This window comes from Rhinopithecus roxellana, chromosome 9 (assembly GCF_007565055.1).
Source record: "Rhinopithecus roxellana isolate Shanxi Qingling chromosome 9, ASM756505v1, whole genome shotgun sequence".
In the NCBI taxonomy this organism is placed as follows: Eukaryota; Metazoa; Chordata; class Mammalia; order Primates; family Cercopithecidae; genus Rhinopithecus; species Rhinopithecus roxellana.
The window spans coordinates 67,121,357-67,141,370 of NC_044557.1; positions in this window are offsets into that span (position 1 = coordinate 67,121,357).

Consider the following 20,014-nt stretch of genomic DNA (forward strand, 5'->3'; position numbering starts at 1 on the left):
AGCAATTTAATCAATGGAACAAATTACCCTAGGGATAACAGCACAACCCTATTTTAGAGTTCATTATCAACAACAGGGTTTGCAACCTCGATGTTGAATCAGGACATTCCAACCGTGTAACTACTATTAACGGTTCATTTGTTCAATAATTAAAGTCTTATGTGGTCTGAGTTCAGACCGGAGCAATCCAGATCCATTTCTACCTATTCAGTATTTCTCCTAGTACAAAAGAATAAGAAAAATAGAGCCCATTTCAAAAAACTTCCTCAATTTTAATAGATTATATATAATCTCAACCTAATATACTATTAAATGTCCTGCCAAGGACAAGGGCTTATTGAGATGGCAGAGCCCAGTTATTGCATAAAACTTAAAACTTTACAATCAGCTCAACTCCTTTTCTGAACAGCATGTTTATAGTTAATCTTCTACTTATTAGTCCCCCTCTCCTTGCAGTAGCATTGCTAACAGCTGAATAAAAAGTATTAGATTATATACAGTTTCATAAAGGACCTAATATTGTAGGCCCCTATGGCCCACTTCACTTCTTCACTAATGCCGTAAAACTATTCACTAAAGAACCATTACGACCACTAACATCTTCTTTACTATCATATGCCATTGCACCCAGCCTGGCCCTGACCGTTGCACTTACTATGTGAATTCTACTAACCTTACTGTACCCACTAATTAACATGACTATAGGAACACTATTCATTTTAACCACATGCAGCCTACCCATGTATTCCATCCTTCAATCAGGATGAGCATCAGTTTGACAATGTGCATTAACTGGTGCACTATGAGCAGCAGCACAAATGAATTTATATGAAGTTATCCCAGCCATCATTGTTAGTTCTCTCAATAAACAAATCATTTACATTACCGACTTTAACTGATACCTGAGAATACACATGACGATGTTTTTCATCATGATCCTTAGCCATAGTATGATTTACTTCAACAGTAGCAAAAACTAATGGAGCCTTATTCAGTTTGACACAAGGTGTTGGAACTTGTGTCAGGCTTTAACATTCAATATGCTGCAGGCCAATTTGTCCTATTTTTTTTTTTTTTTTTTAGATAGCATAGTACACCAACGTCATTATAATAAATGCCCTAACCACTATCCATCACCTAGAAGAACTCCATGATATTCACATACCAGAAATTTATACACTCAACTTCATCCTGAACACCCTTTTCCTATCTTATAGTTCTTGACTTTGAGCATTATACCCATGATTCCACTATGATAAACTCATGTACCGTCTATGAAAAAATTTCTAACCACACAAACTAGCCTTATGCATATGACACATCTCAGTACCTATTTTACTACTGCATATTCCACCACACACATAAGAAATTTGTCTGATAAAATAGTTACTTTAAGAGAGTAAAAGATTTAAGTCCTCGTATTTCCAGAATGATAGGAATTGAACCTACTCTAAAGAATTCAAAAATCAGCCGGGTGTGGTGGCTCACACCTGCAATCCCAGCACTTTGGGAGACTGAGGCAGATGGATCACCTGAAGTCAGGAGTTCGAGACCAGCCTGGCCAACATGGTGAAACCCAGTCTCTACCAACAAAACAAAAATTAGCTGGGTGTGGTGGCACATGCCAATAATCCCAGCTACTCTGGAGGCTGAGATAGGAGAATTGCTTGGACCCGGGAGGCGGAGGTTGCGGTAAGCCGAGATCTGACCACTGCACTGCAGCCTGGGAGACAGAGTGAGACCCCATCTCAAAAAAAAAAAAAAAATCAAAAATCTCTGTGTTGCCTAATATACCATATTCTATAGTAAGGTCAGCTAAATAAGCTACCAGGCACATATTCCCAAAAACGTTGGTTTATATTCTTTCCATACTAATTAATCCTACCATACTATTTTTTCTACCATTCTATTTACTCTCTTCATAGGAGAACAACCACAATATTTAGCTCACATTGATTAATAATCTAAATGGGATTAGAAATAAACATATTAGCCATGATTCCCATTTTAATGAAAAAAGCAAATCCATGATCCACAGAAGCAGCTACCAAATGTTTCTTAAGACAAGCAACCATATCTATACCCCTAATGATAGCATCATTAACATATTGTATTCTGGGCAATTAACAGTCATAAAAATTCCCAACCAAACAACATCCCTAGTAGTTACCGTAGCACTAATGATAAAACTTCGACTCTCCCTATTCCATTTCTGAGTCCCAGAAGTAACATAAAGAATTTCACTAATACCGAGCATAATCCTATTAACATGACAAAAACTGGGACCAAGTTCAATTATATTTTCAGTATCATTATCATCAATTAATCTAAATATAATACAAATAATCACCATATTATCTATTCTAATAAGAGGATGAGGAGAATTTAATCAAACACAACTATGAAAACTCTTAGCCTATTTATTCATCAACTGTGCATATAGTCTGAATAATAACTATCCTTATTTATAATCCCCCACAATAATCATAAACCTGCTAAGTTTTATCATTCCACTGGTTACCATATTCACAATATTTAGTTTAAACATAAATACCACAACACTATCACTATTGCACACATGAAATAAATTACCAATAATAACTTCTATAATCCTTATGACTCCATTATTCTTAGGAGGCCTACCCCTACTTACAGGATTTCTATCCAAGTAAATTAACATTCAAGAATGTTGTTATGCCAACATTCATAATTATTTTCTTTTTTCTTGCCCCCCATTCATAACTGTGTTACTCAACTTATATTTTTATGTATGACTATTCTTTATCATTAACTATATTTCCAACAACCAACAACACAAAAACAAAATAACAATTGAAAAATATAAAACAGCTTGGGTAACATAGTGAGACCTCATCTCTATTAAATATTTTAAAAAACAAAAAACAAAAAACTAGCTGGGCGTAGTGGCATGCACCTGTAATCCCAGCTACAAAGGAGGCTGAGGCGAGAGGATCACTTGATCCTGGGAGATCAAGGCTGCAGTGAGCTGTGATCATGCCACTGCACTCCAACCTGGGTGACAGTGAGACACCGTCTCAATAAAAAAATTAAAATATATATGTATAAAACAAACATTCTTTGTCCCATGACTTGTTATACTATCAGCTCTTCACCTCCCACTTTCACGAGTATTCTCAACATCAAACTAGCAATTTAGGTCAGATAGACTAAGAGCCTTCAAAGCTCTAAGCAAGTGCCCTATACTTAATTCTTGAAACATAAGGATTCCAAGACTCTTACATCAATTGAATGCAAAAACAAACAAACAAAAAAACAAACAACAACAACAAAAAAACCCAAAAAACTGTAATTAAGTGAAATCCTCACTAGATTGGTGAGATCCAAAGTCACAAAAACTTAGTTAACAGCTAAAACATTCTTTTTTTTTTTTTTTTTTTTTTTTTTGAGACAGTCTCCCTCCGTCGCCAAGGCTGGAGTGCAGTGGCGCAATCTCGGCGCACTGCAAGCTCCGCCTCCCGGGTTCACGCCATTCTCCTGCCTCAGCCTCCTGAGTAGCTGGGACTAGAGTCGCCCGCCACCACGCCCGGCTAATTTTTTTTTTTTTTTTTTTTTTTTTTTTTTGTATTTTTAGTAGAGACAGGGTTTCACCGTGTTAGTCAGGATGGTCTGGATCTCCTGACCTCGTGATCCGCCCACCTTGGCCTCCCAAAGTGCTGGGATTACAGGCGTGAGCTACTGCGCCGGCCAACAGCTAAAACATTCTAATCAACTGGCTTCCATCTACTTCTCCCACTGTCGAGGAGAAAAAGGCGAAAGAAGACCGGGCAGAATTGAAGCTGCTCCTTTGAATCGGCATTTCAGTGTGAACATTCACCTCAAGACCGGGTGAAAAGAGGGTTCAACCTCTGTCTTTAGATTTACAATCCAATGCTTACTCGGCTACTTTATCCTCATTAATCCTTGATCATTCTCAAGAAACAACAAAGATAGCGACACTATAATTTTCTACTTGGTGCTTGAGCCAGAAAAGTAGGGACTGCCCTAAATCTTGTAATCTGAGTAGAATTAGGTCAACCAGGAGTCCTATTAAGTGACAATCAAATTTATTTATTTATTTATTTATTTATTTATTTATTTATTTATTTATTTATTTATTTATTTATTTTGAGACCGAGTCTCGCTCTGTTGCCCAGGCTGGAGTGCAGGGGTGCGATCTCAGCTCACTGCAACCTCCGCACCCCGGTTTCAAGCTATTCTCCTGCCTCAGCCTCTCGAGTAGGTGGGACTACAGGTGTGCGCCAGCACCACACCTGGCTAATTTTTGTAGTTTTGTGACAGGGTTTTGTCATGTTGGCTAGGCTGGTCTTGAACTCCTGACCTCAGATGATCCACCCGCCTCAGCCTCACAAAGTGCTGGAATTACAGGTGTGAGCCACTGCGCCTGGCCAAGTGACAATCAAATTTATAATGTCATTGGCACCATATCTTTATGGCATACTTATTCCAATTAGGCTTTCAAGATGCAATATCACCTATATGATAGAAGAACTTCTACACTTCCATAATTACAATTTAATCAGCTTTGTATCTATAACAATCGTTTTAATATTTATGCCTATTTTAATGAGAGAACATGGCAACTGATTAGTCCCCTTATTAATCAGAGACCCTGATATAGCATCTGCCTGAATAAATAACATGATTCTGACTTCTCCCACCATCATTTCTACCCCTGCTTGCTTCCTCAATAGTGGAAATCAGCGCTGGCACAGGAGTAGCCACCTGTTCTTCTTAGGCAGAAGTCTTGAGCACACAGGAGGCTCTGTAGATTTTGCCATTTTCTCACTATACCTCGCAGGTGTCTTATCAACCTTAGAAGCTATTAATTTATTACAATTATTAACATGAAACCACCAGCTGTGTCCCAATCTCAGACACTACTATTTGTCTGATCAGTGCTAATCACAGCTGTATTATCATTTCTCTCCCATTCTGCACTAGCAATCATATTCTTAAAAGACTGAAACCCTAATATCACTCTTTAAAAAATCTAGGTGCAAGAGGAGATCTAATTTTATATCAACATTTATTCTTTTGTTTTTGTTTTTTTTTTTTGGCAACTGGAACTATATATTCCTATCTTCCCTGGCTTTGAAATAACCTCACATATTATAACCTATAATTCTGGGGAAAAAGAATCATTTGGTTATACAGGAATGGTGTGAGTCATGATATTAATTAGTTTTCTAGGCTTTATCATATGGGCTTATCGTATGTTTACAATAAGGATAGACATTGACACTCAAGCATATTTTACGTCAGCCACTATGATCACTGCTATTCCCACAGGAGTTAGGGTTCAGCCAACTGGCAACCCCATGCAGAGGTAACATTAAAAGATCTCCAGCTGTATGATGAGCTTTAGGCTTTATCTTTTTATTTACAGTTGCTGGCCTCATAGAAATGGAATCAGCTGACTCATTGCTAGACATTGTTCTTCACGAAACATGTTATATGGCAGCACATTTCCACTATGTCCTATCAATAGGAGCAGCCTTTGCCATTGTAGGAGGATTTATTCACTGATTCCCACTATTTTTAGGTTACACACTCAATTCAACCCAAGCCAAAATTTATTTTACAATTTTATTTGTAGGTATTAATTTAGTTTGCTTTCCGTGATACTTCCTTAATTTATCAAGAATTCTGGCCGGGCGCGGTGGCTCAAGCTTGTAATCCCAGCACTTTGGGAGGCCGAGACGGGCGGATCACGAGGTCAGGAGATCGAGACCATCCTGGCTAACACGGTGAAACCCCGTCTCTACTAAAAATTACAAAAAAAACTAGCCGGGCGAGGCGGCGGGCGCCTGTAGTCCCAGCTACTTGGGAGGCTGAGGCAGGAGAATGGCGTAAACCCGGGAGGCGGAGCTTGCAGTGAGCTGAGATCCGGCCACTGCACTCCAGCCTGGGCGACAGAATGAGACTCCGTCTCAAAAAAAAAAAAAAAAAAAAGAAGAAGAAGAATTCTCTGAGTTACTCCAATTACCCTGATGCATATAAAACATGCAATTCCATCTCATCGGTAGGCTTATATATTTAATCAATGGCAGTAATATTAATAATCCTCACAATCTGAGAGACTTTCACGGTAGTGGAAGGAAGCCAAGAAGTGCCAAGAAAGTAGCGAGAATTCTCAGTAGTGGAACTTTCAACTACAACTTGAATGGCCTCCTGGCTGCCCACTAGCATATCAGATATTTGAAGAGCCTGCTTACACAAGAGCTTAGAATAAGAAACAAAGGGGCTTGGCATGACGGCTCACACCTGTAATCTCAGTACTTTGGGAGGCAGAGGTGGGTGGGTCACCTGAGGTCAGGAGCTCGAGACCAGCTTGGCTAACATGGTGAAACCCCGTTTCTACTAAAAACACAAAAACTTAGCCGGGAATGGTGGCGTGCGCCTGTAATCCCAGTTACTCGGGAGGCTGAGGCAGGAGAATCACTTGAATCTGGGAGGCGGAGGTTGCAGTAAGCAGAGATGGCACCATTGCACTCCAGCTTGGGCAACAAGAGTAAAACTCTATTAAAAAAAAAAAGAGAGAGAAAGGAAGGAAGGAAGGAAGGAAGGAAGGAAGGAAGGAAGGAAGGAAGGAAGGAGGGAAAGAAAGGAAAGAAGGAAGGAAACATACCTCCTTAACTGGTTTCAAGCTGATGTCATCACAATTATGACTTTTTCTTTCCTTTTTTTGGGAGGCAAAATTTTACCACTACCCTTTCAGGGTGCATTTATTTTTTATTTTTTACAATGTGCAGGTTTGTTACACATGTATACATGTGCCATGTTGGTGTGCTACACCCGTTAACTCGTCATTTACACTAGGTGTATCTCCTAATGCTATCCCTCCCCCCTCCCCCCACCTCACGACAGGCCCCAGTGTGTGATGTTCCCCACCCTGTGTCCAAGTGTTCTCATTGTTCAATTGGAACCAAAGTAAGAAGATGGTTTTCTGTCCTTGCGATAATTTGCTCAGAATGATGGTTTCCAGTTTCATCCATGTCCCTACAAAGGACATGAACTCATCCTTTTTTATGGCTGCATAGTATTGATGGTGTATATGTGCCACATTTTCTTAATCCAGTCTATCATTAATAGACAGTTGGGTTGGTTCCAAGTCTTTGCTATTGTGAGTAGTGCCACAATAAACATATGTATGCATGTGTCTTTGTAGCAACATGATTTATAATCCTTTGGGTATATACCCAGTAATGGGATGGCTGGGTCAAATGGTATTTCTAGTTCTAGATCCTTGAGGAATCGCCACACTGTCTTCTACAATGGTTGAAATAGTTTACAGTCCCACCAACAGTGTAAAAGCATTCCTATTTCTCCACATCCTCTCCAGCACCTGTTGTTTCCTGACTTTTTAATGATCGCCATTCTAACTGATGTGAGATGGTATCTCATTGTGGTTTTGATTTGCATTTCTCTGACGGCCAGTGATGATGAGCATTTTTTCACATGCCTGTTGGCTGCATAAATGTCCTTCTTTTGAGAAGTGTCTGTTCATATCCTTCACCCACTTTTTGATGGGGTTGATTTTTTCTTGTAAATTTGTTTAAGTTCTTTGTAGGTTCTGGGTATTAGCCCTTTGTTAGATGGGTAGATTGTAAAAATTTTCTCCCATTCTATAGGTTGCCTGCTCACTCTGATGGTAGTTTCTTTTGCTGTGCAGAAGCTCTTTAGTTTAATTAGACCCCATTTGTCAATTTTGGCTTTTGTTGAAATTGCTTTTGGTGTCTTAGTCATGAAGTCCTTGCCCATGCCTGTGGCCTGAATGATATTGCCTAGGTTTTCTTCTAGGGTTTTTATGGTTTTAGATCTAGCATTTAAGTCTTTAATCCATCTTGAATTAATTTTTGTAAAACATGTAAGGAAGGGATCCAGTTTCAGCTTTCTACTTATGGCTAGCCAATTTTCCCAGCACCATTTATTAAATAGGGACTCCTTTCCCCATTTCTTGTTTTTGTCAGGTTTGTCAAAGATCAGATGGTTGTAGATGTGTGGTATTATTTCCGAGGGCTCTATTCTGTTCCATTGCTCTATATCTCTGTTTTGGTACCAGTGCCATGCTGTTTTGGTTACTGTAGCCTTGTAGTATAGTTTGAAGTCAGGTAGTGTGATGACTCCAGCTTTATTCTTTTGGTTTAGGATTGTCTTGGCAATGCAGGCTCTTTTTTGGTTCCATATGAACTTTAAAGTAGTTTTTTCCAATTCTGTGAAAAAAGTCATTGGTAGCTTGATGGGGATGGCATTGAATCTATAAATTGCCTTGGGCAGTATGGCCATTTTCACAACATTGATTCTTCCTATCCATGAGCATGGAATGTTCTTCCATTTGTTGTTTGCCCTCTTTTGTTTCGTTGAGCAGTGGTTTGTAGTTCTCCCTGAAGAGGTCCTTCACATCCCTTGTAAGTTGGATTCCTAGTTATTTTATTCTTTTGAAGCAACTGTGAAAGGGAGTTCACTCATGATTTGTCTCTCTGTTTGTCTGTTATTGTTGTATAGAAATGCTTGTGATTTTTGCACATTGATTTTGTATCCTGAGACTTTGCTGAAGTTGCTTATCAGCTTAAGGAGATTTTGGGCTGAGACGATGGAGTTTTCTAAATACACAATCATGTCATCTGCAAGCAGAGACAATTTGACTTCCTGTTTTCCTAATTGAATACCCTTTATTTCTTTCTCCTGCCTGACTGCCCTGGCCAGAACTTCCAACACTATGTTGAATAGGAGTGGTGAGAGGGCATCCCTGTTTTGTGCCAGTTTTCAAAGGGAATGCTTCCAGTTTTTGCCTATTCAGTATGATATTGGTTGTGGGTTTGTCATAAATAGCTCTTATTATTTTGAGATACATCCCATCAATACCTAGTTTATTGAGAGTTTTTAGCATGAAGCGCTGTTTAATTTTTTCAAAGGACTTCTCTGCATCTATTGAGATAATCATGTGGTTTTTGTCCTTGGTTCTGTTTATGTGATGGATTATGTTTATTGATTTGCATATGTTGAACCAGCCTTGCATCCCAGGGATGTAGCCAACTTGATCATGGTGGATAAGCTTTTTGATGTGCTACTGAATTTGGTTTGCCAGTATTTTATTGAGGATTTTTGCATCCATGTTCATCAGGAATATTGGTCTAAAATTATCTTTTTTTGTTGTTGTGTCTCTGCCAGGCTTTGGTATCAGGATGATGCTGGCCTCATAAAATGAATTAGGGAAGATTCCTTCTTTTTCTATTGATTGGAATAGTTTCAGAAGGAATGGTGCCAGCTCCTCTTTGTACCTCTGGTAGAATTCAACTGTGAATCCGTATGATTTTTTCAACAAGCAAGACATTAGGAAAAATAATTACATAACTTCATCAAAGTTAATTTATAGGTTAAAATTCTTTATATCTTTATGGCATACCCATTCCAATTAGGCTTTCAAGATGCAACATCACCTGTGATAGAACTTCTACACTTCCATGATTACACTGTAATCATCATTTTCTTAATTAGCTCTTCAGTCCTTTATATCATTTCATTAATAGTAACAACTAAACTAGTCCACATGAGTACTATAGATACTCAAGAAGTAAAAACTACATGAACTACCCTACTGATACTATTTTAATCCTAACTGCTTTACCACCTTTACAAATCCTATATAGGCATACCTCAGAAATATTATGGGTTTGGTTCCAGACCACTGCAATAAAGTGAGTCATATGAATTTTTTGGTTCCCCAGTGCATATAAAAGTTATGTTTACATGGCTTTGCAGTCTTCTAAGTATGCAATAGCATTATGTCTTTAAAAAGTACACACCTTAATTTAAAAATACTTTATTGCTAAAAAATACTAACAATCATCTCAGCCTTCAGTGAGTCATAATCTTTTTGAAGTCATAATCTTGGCTCAGTGTTGAAGTGTGGGTGGCTACTGACCAATCAGGATGGTAGTTGCTGAAGGCTTTGGTGGCTGTAGCAATTTATTAAAATAAGAGAATAATGAAGTTGGCCACATTGACTCTTTCCTTCACAAAAGATTTCCGTAGCTTGTGATGCTATTTGATAGCATTGTATCCATAATAGACATTCTTTCAAAATTGGAGTCAAACCCTGCCGCTGCTCTATCAACTAAGTTATGTGATATTCTAAATCCTTTGTTGTAATTTCAACATTGTTCACAACATCTTCACCAGGAGTAGATTCCATCATAAGAAACACTTTTTTAAAATTATACTTTAAGTTTTAGGGTACATATGCACAACATGCAGGTTTGTTACATATGTACACATGTGCCATGTTGGTGTGCTGCACTCATTAACTTGTCATTTACATTAGGTATATCTCCTAATGCTATCCCTCCCCACTCCCCCCACCCCACGACAGGCCCCGGTGTATGATGTTCCCCCTCCTGTATCCAAGTGTTCCCATTATTTAACTCCCACCCATGAGGGAGAACATGCAGTGTTTGGTTTTCTGTTCCAGCAATGGTCTGCTGAAAATGATGGAAGAAACACTATCTTTACTCAACCATAAGAAGCAACTCCTCATCCGTTCAAGTTTGGTTATGAGATTGTAGCAATTCAGTCACATCTTCAGGCTCTACTTCTATCTAATGAAAGTTCTCTTGCAATTTCTACTACATCTATTGTTACTTCCTCCACTGAAGTCTTAAACCCCTCAAAGTCATCCATGAGGGTTAGAATCTATTTATTTCAAATTCCTGTTAATGTTAATATTCTTTTTTCTTTTTTGAGATGGAGTCTCACTCTGTCACCCAGGCTGGAGTGCAGTGGTGTGATTTCAGCTCACTGCAACCTCCACCTCTCTGCAACTTCCACCTCCCAGGCTCAAGCAATCCTCCCACCTCAGCCCCACAAAGAGCTGGGACTACAGGCTCACGCCATCATGCCCAGCTAATTTTTGTATTTTTTGTAAAGATGAAGTTTCACCGCGTTGGCCAGGCTGGTCTTGACCTCCTGAGCTCAAGTGATCCCCCGACCTCGGCCTCCCAATGTGCTGGGATTACAGGCATGAGCCACCATGCCCCAGACCTGGTATTTTGAACTCCTTTCATGAGTCACAAATGTTCTTAATGGTAAATCCTTTCTGGAAGGTTTTCAATTTACTTCGCCCAGATCCATCAGATGCATCACTCTCTATGGCAACTGTAGTCTTACAGAATGTATTTCTTAAATAATAAGACTAGAAAGTTGAAATTACTCCTTGATCCATGGGCTGCAGAATGGATATTGTATTAGTAGGCACAAAAACAGCATTTAATCTCCTTGTACATGCCCATCAGAGCTCTTGGGTGACCAGATGCATTGTCAATGAGCAGTAATATTTTGAAAGGAATCTTTTTTTTTCTGAGCAGTAGGTCTCAATCATGGGCTTAAAATATTCAGTAAACAACAACACTGTAAACAGATGTGCTGTCATCCAATTTTTGTTGTTCCATTTGTGGAACACAGGCAGAAATAATTGAGCGTAATTCTTTTAATTATTTATTTATTTTTGAGACAAGGTCTCAATGTGTCACCCAGGCTGGGGTGCAGTGGTGTGATCAAAGCTCACTGTAACCTCAAACTCCTAGTCTCAAGGAAGCCTCCCTCCTCAGCCTCCTGAGTAGCTAGGACTACAGGTGTGTGCCACCATGACAAGCTAATTGTTATCTTAAAAAAAAATTTTGCAGCGATAAGGTCTTGTTATGTTGCCCAGGCTGGTCTTAAATACCTGGCCTCAAGTGATCCTCCTGTCTCAGCCTCCCAAAGTGCTGAGATTACAGGTATAAGCCACTGTGCCCAGCCTATATAATACATATATATGTGTGTGTCTATGTGTGTGTTTTTTTTGTTTGTTTGTTTTGACATGTAGTCTTGCTCTGTTGCCTAGGTTGGTTGAACTCTTGGGCTCAGGCAATCCTCCTACCTCAGCCTCTCAAGTAGTTGCAATTACAGTAGCTAGAATTATAGGCATGCATCACTGTGCCTGGCTCTTTGATTTAGCATAGTTCTTAAGGACCCTAGGATTTTTGGAATAATAAATGAGCATCGACTTCATCTTAGAGTTACTAGCTGCATTAGCCCTAACAAGTAGGTCAGCCTGTCCTTTGAAGCTTTGAAGTCAGGCATTGACTTCTTCTGTCTAACTGTGAAAGTTCTTGATGGCACCCTCTTCCGATAGAAGGCCATGTTGTCTACACTGAAAAATCTGTTGTTTAGTGTAGCCACCCTCATCAATGATCTTAGCTAGATTTTCTGGATAACTTGCTGCAGTTTCTCTATCAGCACTTGCTACTTCACCTTGCATTTTTATATTACGAAGATGGCTTCTTTCCTTATACCCTATGAACCAACCTTTGTTGGATTCCAACTTTTCTTCTGCAGTTTCCTTACCTCTCTCAACTTTATAGAATTGAAGAGAGTTAGGACTTTGCCCTGGATCAGTCTTTGACTTAAGGTAATGCTGTGGCTGGTTTGATCTTTATTCAGACCTCTCAAATTTTCCCCATATGAGCAATAAGTCTTCTTTCTTTCTTTCTTTCTTTCTTTCTTTCTTTCTTTCTTTCTTTCTTTCTTTCTTTCTTTCTTTCTTTCTTTCTTTCTTTCTTTCTTTCTCTCTCTCTCTCTCTCTCTCTCCTTCCTTCCTTCCTTCCTTCCTTCCTTCCTTCCTTCCTTCCTTCCTTCCTTCCTTCCTTCCTTCCTTCCTTCCTTCTCTCCCTCCCTCCCTCCTTCCTTCCTTCCCTTCTTCCTTCCTTCCTTCTTCCTTCCTTCCTTCCCTCCTTCCTTCTTTTCTCCCTCCCTCCCTCCCCCACCCCCATATTTCTCTTATGTCAAGTGAAGCAGTGGGAGTGGAGAAGGAACAAAGAATAATTGGTTTTGATTAATTAGTTATAAGCATGACCTTACTTAGATCAGCCTGGTTTCCTTTCTTATTATTCATGTATTCACTGGAGTAGCACTTTAAATTTTTTCAAAAACTTTTCTTTTGCATTCCCAACTTGGCTAACTGATGCAAGAGGCCTTGCTTTCAGCTTCAACATGCCTTCGTCACTAAGCTTAATCATTTCTAGCTTTTGATTTAAAGTGAGAGATGTGCAACTTTTCCTTTCACTTGAACACTTATAGGCCATTGTAGGACTACTAACTGACATAATTTTAATATTGTGTCTCGGGGAATAGGGAGGCGGGAGCAGGGGAAGAGGGTTGGGGGAACAGCTGGTTGGTGGAGCAGTCAGAACACACAACATTGATAATTAAGTTTGCTATCTTATAGGGTGCAGTTTGTGGCACCCCAAAACAGTTGCAACAGTAACATCAAAAATCACTGATCACAGATCACCATGATAGATATAATTATATGAAAAAGTTTGAAATATTGTGAGAATTACCAAAATGTGACACAGAGACATGAAGTAAGCACATGCTGTTGGAAAAATGGCACCAACGGACTTGATCGATGCAGGGTTTTCACAAACCCCCAATTTATTAAAATTACAATATTTGCACAGCACAATAAAATGAAGTACAATAAAATGGGATATGTTTATACATAAGAGATCAAATTAATGATCTCCAACTGCAACAGCCATAGGCCACCAATGATGTTGAAGTTATTAACATATAGAGTGTAAAGAACTGAACTTTGATTCTTACGTAATTCCTACAACAGACCTAATGGTAATGAACTGGGGGAAATATAGCAAGGCCTGTTCAGATTCATTTCTGTGTCCCCTCGTCTTCAGGGATGAGAATGTTCCTTTCCTCCGGGTATACAGAGGGCATCTCTTGTGTGTCCCTACTTCAGGGGGAGGTCAGAAAATCCTTCCTAGGTTTTTATGGCCTGCTTCATGGGAGAAGGGTGGAAGAAGGCGAGAGTGACCTTCCCGCTTCTGCTGTTTTCTCAAGTGCCAAGATGCCATAATTTAGGGTAGCGTATCCTGATCCTCATCAGCTATTTATTAAAACACAGAGCAAAACTTCGTCTTTCTAAATAGACCGACGTGTATGTAAATGCCTAGGAAAGACCTGGAAAGCACGCTCTCCTGGGAAGGTACCAGGGTGGCAGTGAGGAGTAGGCCACAAGGACTTCTACTTGACCTGTATGGTGGGCATTTTTTATAGTGAGACTGTATTTGAGTCTAGTATTATTTTCTTAATCAAAACTTTTTTTCTTAAGTAAAGAAAGAAGGAATAAAATATCAGAAAGCCTGCTATTATAATGTACTTTATAACATGGGAATTTGTTTTATTCTCCTTAGCACAATTCAATTATTATAACTGACTTAAAAATATCCTTTGTATTAATCCTCATTAATTTATAATTACCGTTTAATCCAGTGTTTTTCAAGCTGTAGACTAAGATTTATCAGGGGTTTGTGAAACCAGCGTATGGAGTTTCCATCAGTACTTTCTTAACGAAAAAGAAAAGAAAAGAAAGAAAGAGACTAGGCATGGTGGCTCTCCACCTCAAGGAGGCCAAGGTGGGAGGATCACTTGAGGCCAGGAGTCTGAGACCAGCCTGGGAAACATAGGGAGACTCTGTTTCTGCGAAAGTAAAAATAAAAAAGTCGGCTGGCATGGTGGTGTGTCCCTTTGGTCTGAGTTACTCAGAGGGTGAGATGGGAGGATTGCTTGAGCCCAGGAGTTCGAGGCTGCAGTGAGCTGGGATCAAGTCACCGCATTCCATGTCTCCAAAGAAGAAGAGGAAGAAAAAAGGAAGTACAGGAGGGAAGGAGGGAGAAGGAGGGAGTAAGTAAGACCTCAGAGTAGAACAGAATAGAGTAAAACAAAAAGCATTAGTGTGCTATGCAAGCCATAAGGGCAAATACTGTTTTGCGAAACCTTGCGATGTAAAATGTATTTCTTGCTGTGGACTGTGACCCCCAAATTTTGAAACTCACAGACAAACCATTTTCTGCTTGACTTTGTGAGGTGGCTAAACAAGACTGAATTTGTTCTTTTGTATAGTTGTAGTATACATTATCTTGAATAATCAAACACTGAAGAAAAAAAAAAACAAACAAGCACTGCAGGGTTCTTCTTGTTCATTCTTGCCATTTTCTCAATAAGTTCCACTTTGAAAAGCAGAACTAGGAAAGACTGCAAATGTTGATGGATAAACTTTTCTGCTCCTCCTTACCTGGGCTCGTTAGCACAGTCAAAGAATCTCTCAAAGTGAAGCATTTAAGAGGCTTCTCCTGGTTTCCAAAGTGTACCATTCTTTTTAACTTAATGAGGAAACTAGCTAGCAACTAGATGATCCATCAAAAATTTCTTTTAGCCTAGATTTCCTATTGCAAAATATCAAAGAGATACATTTAGAATCATGAGTATTTCAGATTTGTCAACAGAGAACCCAGAAATCATATTATCATTTTTTTTTTTTTAAAGAACGGATGCCTTCTTTTACTCTTTATTTGCCTTTTTAAAATTTACTTTTAGGCTGGGCATGGTGGCTCACGCCTGTAATCCCAGCACTTTGGGAGGTCCAGGTGGGTGGGTCACTTAGGGCCAGGAGTTTGAGACCAGCCTGGCCAACACAGTGAAACCCCATTTCTACTAAAAATAGAAAAAATTAGCCGGGCATGGTGGTGTACGCCTGTAATCCCAGCTACTGGGGAGGCTGAGGCATGAGAATCGCTTGAACCCAGGAGGTGGAGGTTGCAGTGAGCCAAGATCATGTTACTGTACTCCAGCCTGGGCAACACAGTGAGACTCTGTCTCAAATTAAAAAAAAAATAAAATAAATAAAATTTACTTTTATTATTTATTTATTTATTCTTTTGAAAACAGAGTCTCGCTGTATCGCCCAGGCTGGAGTGCAGTAGTGTAATCTCTGCTCACTGCAAGCTCTGCCTCCCGAGTTCAACGGATTCTCCTGCCTCAGCCTCCTGAGTAGCTGGGACTACAGGTGTGTGCCACCAAGCCCAGCTAATTTTTGCATTTTTTTAGTAGAGATGGGGTTTCGCCATGTTGTCCAGGATGGTCTTGATCTCTTGACCTCATGATCCACCCACCTCGGCCTCCCAAAGTGCTGGGATTATTATTTGTATAAATGTATGGTTTACAAATGCAACTTTGTTATATGCATAAATTGTGTAGTGGTGATGTCAGGGCTTTTAGGGTATCCATTACCCAAATAATGCACATCGTACCCATTAAGTACCTTCTCATCATCCATGCCCCTCCCAACCCCTCACCCTTAGAAGTCATATTATCTAGATGGAGGAATTTAGAAGGTGGATTTTCCGAAGTCATATTTTCTAGGATAAGGCATATATTGTCTTTGCTGTGCAACAGTGCAGTTATATTTATCCATGTAAACCTAGTGAATTGTATTAATCACACGGAATTTGTTTAATAAGAGAAGTTTCTGAGCTGAACATACCACATACGTTTAAACATGGAAACGTAACTGTCTCTTCTCTTCTTCTTTCCCTGATTCCAAGCACTTCACCTTGCCCATCCGCCCTTGAAGCTGTACCACATTAGCCGCTGAAGCATGTGCTGCAGTGCAGGGCTCTTCATCAGGGCCTGGAGAAGCCTCAGTGTGAGGCAGTGAATGAGGCACTGAGACAATCTCACTTCAATATGGCTAATGCCTAATTAATTTAGTTCTCCATCATTCCTGTTTCCCACAAAAGAGAACAATTCAAATAATCCATAATCCCACATAATTATGTTATTGTTTTAATGTATTACATTATGTATGTCTGTATGTAGTATGTGTGTGTGTGTGTGTGTATATATATAGTGTGTGTGTATATATACCATGGTTGTGATTTTTTAAATGTCCTATTTGGTAATCTGTTTTCACTTATCTAGCACATTCTTATTTAGTGTGCCTGATTACACACTCTTAATTTTAATGCAAGTGTTCAGGCTATTTCCTTTTAATAGAAAAGGAAATGGAACCAGATATAGATGATCCTGTTATTTAAATCTATATTTATCTATAGAAGCAGCGTGCCTGCTGACTTAGCTCTAAGAAACAGCAAGTCTTAAATAGAAAAGCAACAATCAGCTTTGCTTTATTTATTACTGAACTAAATTCCACCTACCAGCATTCTCAGAATCAAGTTCTATTTCCAGTGTACATTATTCCTTGGGCTATTCTATGTAGACTTGCGATGGGGAAATCAGTTCTGAATTCACACTTCACATGGTATTTTGCTAGTGATCATTCTGGTGGCAGGGCCTGTAGTGGCCATGAGCCTTTGATATTCTAGTATGATTGTTTGGTTGTATGATGGGGGCTGCAGAGTGCCCCACTGTCTTGGCTTGAGGGGTAGCAAACAGTTGAATCCAGAGCAAATCCTCCAGCTAACACTGTCCAAGGGCAAGGGTGAGATGTTTCCCTTCCCCGTGCCATCGCGCTGATGGGTTCTAGGGACCTCTTCACCTCAAAGAGGCTTTATGCATGTCCTGCAACATTAAAAGTAAGTCAGAAAGGGACCAAGTCTTGGGCACAGGCAGGTGCCACTCTTGGAGGACGGTTAGTGGATGACAGACAACCTGTCAGAGAGGTCATGGCATATACTGATGGTTTTCTCCTTAGCAGAGTAGCCCCATATTCCTTTTCCATTCATCCCTGTGGGTAGCACTCACCTTCCCCTATAGAGACAGAATATACCAGATATTCATAGGCTGTACTGCAGCTAGGAGAGGGCACATGTGACCCAGTTCTAACCAATGAGATGTAAGGGGAAGTCAGTTGAGAGTTTCTAGGAAAGATTTTCCTCCTTGCTAAAAGGAAAGATGCACAAGAATAGCACTCCTTCTCTGCCTTCTGGAGTTCTGTCTGTGGATGCAGTTACATGAGGGTGTGATGCTTGGAGCTATGGCAGCCACTTGCATCCATGAGGTAACAGCCTAAGAGAAAGCTCATCCCTCTGAGATAGCAGGAGATAGAGCCTGGGTTCTTGATGACAGTAAGCTGCTGAACCAACCTTAAGACCTCTTTCTTAGGACTTCTTATGAGATAATCATCTCTGTTAAGCTGTCTTTAGACAGAGGTGTTACTTGCAGCCAAAAGCATTGTAACAAGAAGTCAGTGGGAACGATCTTCAGAAAGCTCCCCGGCTCTGGTGGCATCTATGCCCACCAGGATGGAGGGTGAGGCTGCTGAGTCAGCTCCTGAACCCATGGCTCTTTCAGGAATAAGGTCCCCTTGTCTTGGGCTCCGTTAACCTCTCCCTTTCTCCCTTCATCCCTGTTGCCCTCCCAGTCATTACCTCCAACAGCCTGGGAAATCTCTTTGTTGTCTGAGGATATAGAAATCTGACCCATACTCATCATAATTTTTCTGTGCTCTGAATTTTCTCAGGGTCTAAGCTTTTGAAACTAAAAATAGACTCCTCTTTTTGAGGGCTTTGTTTTAGTTTTGAGGTGGAGTCTCACTCTGTTGCCCAGGATGGAGTGCAGTGGCACGATCTTGGCTCATTGAAACGTCTGCCTCCGGTTTCAAGCAGTTCTCCTGCCTCAGACTCCCAAGTAACTGGGATTACAGGCGCTTGCCACCATGCCCGGCTAATTTTTGTATTTTTAGTAGATACGGGGTTTCACCATGTTGGCTAAGCTGATCTCAAACTCTTGACCTCAGGTGATCTGCCCACCTCGGCCTCCCAAAGTGCTAGGATTACAGGTGTGAGCCACTGTGCCCAGCCAGTAGACACTTCTTTCTTTTTCCCCCCTACCATAGCATCTTTCAATTTGCAAAATATTCTAGATGCTTAAATGGGAAGAAAGCCAAGAGGATGTGTGTGTATACGTTGTAGTAGAGGACGGGGTGGGGTGGGGGAAGGCTATGGTGGTGGTGACAGAGGATGTGGCAGATAGAGGAAGAAAAACACAGATCTCAGCTCACTGCACCCTCTACCTCCTGGGTTCAAGAGATTCTCCTGCCTCAGCTTCCCAAGTAGCTGGGATTACAGGCACCCGCCACCATGCCCAGCTAATTTTTGTATTTTTGGTAGAGACGGGGTTTCGCAGTGTTGGACAAGGCTGGTCTTGAACTCCCGACCTCAAGTGATCTGCCAGCCTTGGCCTCCCATAGTGAAACTCTAGCCTTTTTAGAGATGCTTGTCATGAACATTCACAGTCTTAATATTCAGAGGAGGACATGAATAAAATCACAAATAACATTTTAAAACTCTTAAACGTTGCCCCTTTGTGATCTGTCAAAAAGGCAAAGTCATTTTCAAATCCAATAAATAGCTTTCATTTGCTCCAGTCATTAAAAAAATAGTTTCAGAGCTTCTGTGTGCTAGGGTCTAGGTGCTAGGGATATAGCAGTGTATGAAACAGAAAGAAATCCCTGCCATCAAGGAGTTTACAGTCTAGAGGGGCAAGGCAACTAACAAACAAATAAAGCAAAAGAGAGAAAGAGAGAGAGAGAGAGCCGGGAAGCACTAGAAGAAGCTGGGGGAGGGACTGTCATTTTGAATAGGATGTCAGGGTTCCTGAGAAAGTGAGAGATCTGAGCAAAGGAGATAAGGAGGAAGCCATGAAGATACCTGGGATAGGAGCTCTGGGGCAGAGGGAATAGCAAGTGCAAATACTGAAGGCAGGAGACCTCTGGGCACGGATGAAAACAGTTTACATTGGTGTGGCTGGAATGGAGTGGGCAAGAGGAAATTAGGAGGAGATCAGGTTTCCAGAGCTGATGGGCAGCCAGACTGAGGAGGGCCCTGCTTTGGGCAAGGGAAGCTTAGAAAAATGCCTCTTGGTTGACTTCCCTCTGAATGGCTGGCTAACTGATGCCACATCCTATACTCTTGGTTGTCAGAGGTCCCAACTTGTTGTCAGAGGGTTTATTCTATGCTGTAGCAGACAATTTTAAAGTCACCTGCACATCATGCAGCTGATGTGTGGGAATTTCTGAAGAAGCCTGAAAATTCAGACGGCATTCCTTCAGGCACTAGGCAACTGAATTTTGTTTTACTTCTTTTGTACTCCGTATCTGGCACATTTCTCTCTCTCT